The sequence below is a fragment of the Rhopalosiphum maidis genome, chromosome 4 (genome assembly GCF_003676215.2).
Source record: "Rhopalosiphum maidis isolate BTI-1 chromosome 4, ASM367621v3, whole genome shotgun sequence".
Lineage (NCBI taxonomy): Eukaryota > Metazoa > Arthropoda > Insecta > Hemiptera > Aphididae > Rhopalosiphum > Rhopalosiphum maidis.
In genome coordinates this window covers 6,506,856-6,514,918 of record NC_040880.1, presented here as the reverse complement: position 1 = coordinate 6,514,918, position 8,063 = coordinate 6,506,856, and positions in this window count along the sequence as shown.

Below are 8,063 nucleotides of genomic sequence, written 5' to 3'. Positions count from 1 at the left end.
GAACTCGAGTGCAGAAACAAGTCAATTGTGCGTGTATATAATATATTATACAGTGCGATTCACCAAGTATATTAACCCCTTTTTTTATGTAGTTATTCAAAATAAAATACACGCATCAGTATATTATAACGTTAAGTGATGATTGTATCTACTACGGTATTTTCGATTATTACACACCTTGATAATTACAATAACATTAACATTTATAATATATTTATGTTATATTGTATAAGATGACCATTTACCTTTTTATAAATTATAATAGGGAACAGAAACGAGGAGCGGAGATTGATAGTCACTAGATGAAAAATAAAGCTCATTTGTGTGGTTCTGTCGTAATATTTAGATCCGATTCCCAGCATTAAACTATACTCATAAATAGTGTTGATAGGAGTATATTTTTAATTTTTTGCTTTAACTATGTACGGATATTTAATTTTTATGTTACTCTTGTCTCTTTGGCTGTACATATCCACTATAATAATGTGCCTTACAGCTACACGTAATGTAAAATATTTTTTCCATTATATCACCATAAAAGTAATAGCACTATACTCCACAATTGTGTGATATAAATATCATACGCATATCATAACAATTTGCGATAATAAATGAAAAAAATTGGAATGCGTATCTCAAAATTGCCTGTCGCAGGAAAAAGAAACAATAAATAAATGCACGGACGACCGATCGCACGGAAATAAATTATAATGCGTTTTCGTCTTGACGTTGTACGTTTCGAGTACTACATTTAGTTTTAACTACGGGACAATAGCAATAAAAATGATTACTGTTAAAAAAAAAAGACACCGTCATTAAAGTTTGTGTACGAGAAACGTTTAATTTACTTATTTCCGAGTGCTTCTATAACATTATATTATTATATTTTGTGTACAGTAACCCGGAAACCAGTCGTGGGAGAGCACTGCAGCAGCAATATTTGACGAAATAAAAACTTTTGCTTTTCCAAATTATACTTGGTATATTTTTGTATATACAGTTAGCAAGTAATTATTGGGCATATTTATTTATTCAAAAGTGTTATTTTATAAAAGGTAATTAATATATTATGCACAGATGATAACAAAAACTACAATCTTTGAATTTCGATACATTTACAATATTAGTTAAAAATATAAGTAATAAATACATTTTATTACAGTTAAGGCGTTATAATCACGTCATTGGAATTTAATATATTATATTAATGCATAGATGATAATATATATACAGTAGAATCAGTAGATTCTTATTATGTCGAACGTCACTATCTCAAACTACATTGAAATGGTCTTGAAACTACCATTATACTTTTTGCTCTCGATAACTCGGAATAAAATTAATCGCTTTTTGTTATCTCGAACGTACAAATAATATTTGTATTACAGTAAAACAAAAACTTAACTAAAATCCTCACGAAAAGAAAAGAAAAAGTAATAATATACAGATTACGCATCGGTCACACTCGACTCAAACGTGGTTATCTGATATAGAAGAAAAACCTATGTGTACTATCTGCGGTACCGAATTATCAGTCAGCCACATTTTTACAGAGTGCCCCAGTACACAGATTAACTCAACAACCGCAATATCTCCAACTCCCTAGACGAGCACTCGGATCGAACGCAGACACCACCTACCTAGTTTTAACATTTTTAAGAAAATGTAAACTGTACAATTTAATTTCAATAACATTTATTGTAATAAATATAAAAACTGATGGCCAATGTAAATTTAAGATAAATAAATTAAAAAAAAAAAAAATATGCAGTGATTGTGACAATAAGTGTAAATTAAATGTCCTTGCAATACATTTTTACATTCTTAAAAAACAAAAATAATATTAAGCAAACTTTAATTAATTTATACATTATTGTAGTTTATTGATATGTATATATGTAGTATTAGAATTTTAAGTATACAGATTATACATTTTAAGCATTCAAATTATTTATTAATTTTTTTAAGAATTTCAATAAAACTCTATATGAGTATTTCGAACATTTTCACATTCCCCTCGAGATTTTACATAACGAGAATCTACTGTATTAATAATTGTAACCTGTCTTTTATAACTGCGTGGAACAATCGCATTTACATAATATTATTTATACGCGATACGAATGATATAAAATATACTATCAAAATATCTAGACCGGCTTAGGTGTAGGTACATTATAATATCATATATAGGTAGGTGTGATTCACGGAGTCGGATAATATACACCTATACAGCGTATATAGTATATTCATCATATCTGCAGTATAATAAACGTATTAATATATTGTACAGATCGCACACACACACGTATTTGAACCGTTTATTTACGACGTATTAATTACGGGGTAATTAATAATAACAACACGCTGCTGCCGCCGCCGGGAGATCGTATCCATATATCATGCCCCGCCGATAATAATTACGGTATAGGAAACACCTATACAATAATAATAATAACAACAATATGTCCGTATAACAACATTGCGTGTGTAATAACACGTAAGTTATAATATTAGATACTACTGAGTTGGTTATGTACGGAGCGCGTCTGGAAATTCGATGCGAATTACATGGACGTGCAGGTAGATGCTCACAACACACTGCAGCGTAGCGCCGAAGACTGATCTCCGGACTCCGACTCGCGCGATGCACCCTGTACACAAAAATGGGTACAGAAATATTTTACCGGGAGATCGGGAATATAATATTATAATAAAACCGCGTTATCCTTCACACTTTTGTTTAGGTTAGGTGGTTTTTTTATTTTTTTTTTCCACGATGTTCGATTGTACACCGAGATAGGTATAATAGGCGGCAACGATTGATATATTGGTATCTACCTATACTAAAGTAGTCGTGCGTATCATGATATTACGTACAATAGTTGTGTGCCTATTTCTATATGTCGCCGTAGTAGGTACCCACCGATATACAAACGTGTAATATATAAACTTGTACAGAGAAATTTGGATGATTTACTTCGTAAATCTCGTAAATTAAAGTCGTTACTTTAATAATTCATTATTATTATTATTATTATTAGTTTATAGGTGTTGTGTTAATAATATTATGACTATGAATATCACTTATGTAATATTATTTTACACAACACACGTGCTATCATACACACGTTAATTAGTTTTTTATATCTGTATATCTGTATTTAAACCTATCAATCGTTAATTTAATAGACATATTTCTATATTTAATGTAAGTTATCTCTAATACTTAATGTTAGAATTGCAAAGGGTGTTTTAGTGTTCATGAATTGAGCCAATAGTAATCGTTATAGGAATAAATATTAAAGAAAAAAGGTCATGGGTGGATCATCCCCTTCATCCCTCCCCTATTTGACCACCACTGATAATATATCTACTTAAGTATAATATAACACTGTGATATAGGTTCATAATGGAAAGTACAACGGTGTGTACTGCATATGGTCATGGAATACCAACAATAACAATATTGACAGCAAATAATCGATTTATGAACATATTATATGGACCAAAACAACGAATGTTTATCGTATTCACGTTAAAATTGATATAAGTACTGCAACTGGAGTTATGACTGTAGATAAGACCATTTTTCAAACAATACAAAGTGTACCCATTCATATTGGATATAAAACTTAAATTTGGTATCATATAAATTATTTCAAATAGATACCTAGTTCAGTATATATATATATATATGCAAAGTGATTGTATAAATGCATAATATATGCACCTTGTACGTTGTAATTATTAATTAGCGATATATTAACAAGTAACTAAATAGGTTCATAATACAGTCTGCAGTATTTCTGCTTCTTATACGACTGTTGGGCGAGACCAAACCAAAATTACATATTTGGAGGAACGTATGGTGAAGCTTTCATACAGGTATAACAACGCGACAGGTGCGGCTGTTAAGGAACTCGTTTCTGAATATAATAAAATATAAAATAGGCCGTACGAATATCGATGAAAAGTGACTTTAATGCACTGCAGCGTATATAATTATTGAATTTCTCTTATTATATGCATTAGGTATATAGGTATTTATATTGTCTTTGACTGAAACACTAACGTAGGTAGATATACGTAAACACGTAATGCGTTAGTGCATTGCACTTGTCGCTTATTACTTATTAGCATATATATATATATACAGATGATGAAATGCCATTGAATACGAATACCCGCTATATTTATAGATATAAAACAAATATGATAATAACATATTAAGATTTTTATGAGCATTTGATAAAATATTACTTCAAATGACTACAAGAGAAAATATCATTGGCGCGTAGAGAATGGATGATCTAAGAAATGCCTTGACAATTATTTTAGAAAACGTACTAAAACTGAATAGGTATGCAAACTGCAACTTATCATTGTGGTAACTGCTGTGATTATTCAATTAATAATATTTATTTATCGGTTTTGATAAAATAAAAGGGTGCAGATATAAGTTCTATATAAATCGTAGATACACAAAACAGTTGCTCTCCAATAAGCTATACATACAGGGTAGGCCACATCTCGTATTAATTGAGAAAAGATGGTAAATAAATTATGATGTGACATTTTTTAGAAAAATAACAAAAAGAGGCAATCGCGAATGATAGAAACTATTGATTATCTCGACTTTAGGTTAATCTTTTGGTTGATCACAGTACCAACGTCTATTTTAACGTTAAACTGATTTATATTGTGATTGGGTGAGATTATAATTTTCCATAGAACTATCTGTATAAAGAAATATTTTTATGTATGTTAATTTATATTTGTACCTGTTAAAATACAGAAATAGTGCACTATACATTATGACAATTTACAATTTACATTTTACAATGCATATTATAAATATGTAGTATTAAAATATATCTTAAGTCTATGCAGCCTTTAGAGTTTATATCGATAAAAATAATTTAAAGTGGGTAAAACATGAATCTGCAACTGTTTAGCAGCTGCAGCAAATAAATATATACCTAATGAAATAAAATTTAACTTTTTAAGTTAGACGTTGCTCGAAAAAACAGACAAATAAACCATCTCGTTGTATAAACTTAATTCGTTAAAAATTGTACCTGATTTTAACGTAATACGTTTAACCACCAATCACCAGCATTATTTTTTTAAAGACACGATAATATTATATCTATATCTCATCATTCGTGAAGCACGTCATGTTTCCCGTGGTGTAAAATAATATAATAATTTATAGGATACCGGTGTGCACATTTTTTCGAGTAGCGTCCGTTTTGTTTGTTGGTAACCGGGTAGGCTGTACGTAAACAGAGAGCGTCTCGTAGACGAAAATACACGTTTAGACAGTTTTTATACAATGTATAGGTGTCAAAAACAACCGTGCGGATATCGTACGGCTGCGGTGACGTGACTATACGGTGTTCGGACGAGGTCAAAAGCGGCGGCGGCCGTTTAAACAATTTGCACGCCGTCTCGGCTTCTGCTCGTGAATGGAAAGCTAATTTCCAATACCCTCCGACCACAATAACTCTCCGAGACTCCGTTCTCCGCCACCACTGCTATATAATATATATATATATACAGTAGGACTATATTATTATATTATAATATTCGTGTGCATTCGACGTGTTTGTTAAGAGCCGGTCGAATGATGCAGATCTACGCTTGTTTGCCCGCACACATATGCACACATCATATACGTATTATATAAATTGTTATTCGAATTGTAATACGAAGTCATCGCGACGTACTTGTATATATCATACAGTTATTGCCAACTCGTACCATCACAGGATATATGCTTTGTGGGACGTTATACGCATCGTTTGATATATAATATTCGGTAGCGTCTTCGGATTTTCTACGCGTGAAAAAACCGTAGACAAACAATCTACAGAAACGATTATTACTATACTAACTAACGTTTACAGAGGTAAAACCTTTTTTTTGTATATCCTTCAGAGCAAAAGTCATTTTTTCTTTTACGAAAAATTCACTGACTAATATTAGATATGTGATAAATCTAAATTATGTTTTCTACCTATTGGTTATCAGATAGACAGCAGTGATGGTATCGAAGGGGTACTACTAAACCTACTTTGGAAATTCTACCACGCGTGATGTGTATTTTTATAGGGATGGCCGAAATGCATTCTATATCCACGCCGTTCTCGCGCAGACGAAGTATTATACTAAAGCTAATCGAAATGTTGGTGTAATATGTTTTCATGACATAACAATGTAACATAAATTATAAAAATATGTCATTATGTCGTTTAGCGTGCAAACGTACAATATACAATCGAGTGAGTGAGTGTCGTTTGAATTGCACCGGCGGAATTCACGTAGGTACACTGTACTACGCAATCGCTGCTATGGTGATCGATAACAGATACATAAAATGTCGTAAATAGCAGATTCGCGAATCTGGTATCCCGTCGAATCAAAAATGTAAGCATAGAAATTCAAATATAAATCGATAAACTTAAAGGCAAGATTTAGGTTACGAAGATCAATATTGTCGTGTTATTTTATACAATTAACAATTATTATCATCTGAGTAAATACTCTGCAATTTCTAAAATAAAAATTTAATCTCGAGTGTTGATGAATTGACTTACATATTAAATTGAAAACGGTAATCATTTCCAAGACAAATATCGCACAGTGACGTGTTTTGGCGTTGCGTTTTCTCATCATCGACCCAACGAGTTTCTGATTTGAATATTTTATGTTCAATCGGTACTCGTGTACATCTATCTGAGACTGTAATAGCTATAATTGCGTGCACGCATAAATGTAACTTTGACAATAATAAATTGTTAGCGTTGTTTTCAAACAGCGAAACAGAAAGATAATAAATTTATATATATATATATATATTATGAGTGTAGGTACATAGTAAATATATACAATGCGTATATGTACAGGCCGAGGGCGTTCGATTGAGTGTTTACTAAAGTACTATACGATTCTTAGGCATCTAATATAATATATATATATATATGCTACGACGAGAGTACCTATACTCGCGGTTGGGACATTTATGGTCGTTGTTTGTTTACACAATGCGCCATTGACATATTCGTCACAATGGATATGTACGCGAGTGTACGATGAGATCTCGTTTCTCCGATAATAATAATAATATATAATACTGTCGGTGTATTATGAAGTAGTCTTGAGAAAATGACAAAAATGACTCGGAAGACGTGTCACAAACAGACGATAATATAATATTTTGATGTACGACTTTGTGGCCTGAAGGTTGTGGCAGCTGCACCGTTGCAAGTTTCTGGAACAGTTTATACGACGTGATGTCACTGTGCAGCGTAAGATAGCGATTTTACTAGGTGACAAAAAAAAGGTTTCAGTAAATGACGTTTATGGCATATGGCATATGCGGTGTTCAAATTACGCAGACTCGAAACCAATTTGTGTTAGTTGTAACAAATATAATACATATTATAATTTACAACGATAACCGCTCGTATTGTGTATATAATTTTATTGCACTTACTTTTTTGAAATAATCTCGTAAAGATATATTTTTAATACATTTCTGTGTTATGAGAAAAATATATTTTAATGTGAAATTCACTTCTTGTTAATAATTTAATGTTTTCAAAATTACTTTGTGTCAAGTACAATTGTTCACCGTAACATAATAGATTAAATTAAATCGAATTTAAATATATATTGTAAAGATATAATATATATTTATATATATGATATATATAATATATCATTTTTAAATAATTAATTATATATAATTTATTTCAACATTTACATTTAGGATTAAGTATAGATAAATAATATACTTTTTAAGATGATACAATCTATGCCCTGTTTAATAGCATAGGCCACATCCCACAATTTCTCATATAAAAGCACAAAACACTAAAATAAATAAGAGCTGTCCGTCATTCAGTGGCCTAGCGGCTCAGTCGTACACCCGATCTATGTCTTGTAACTGTTCATATGTTATATTTAGTTTATTAAATTAAAATATTGTTCATAATTAACTTCCTAATTCCTTTAAAACTCGAGAGGATCAGTCTGAACAACAAGATTTGCAAGAG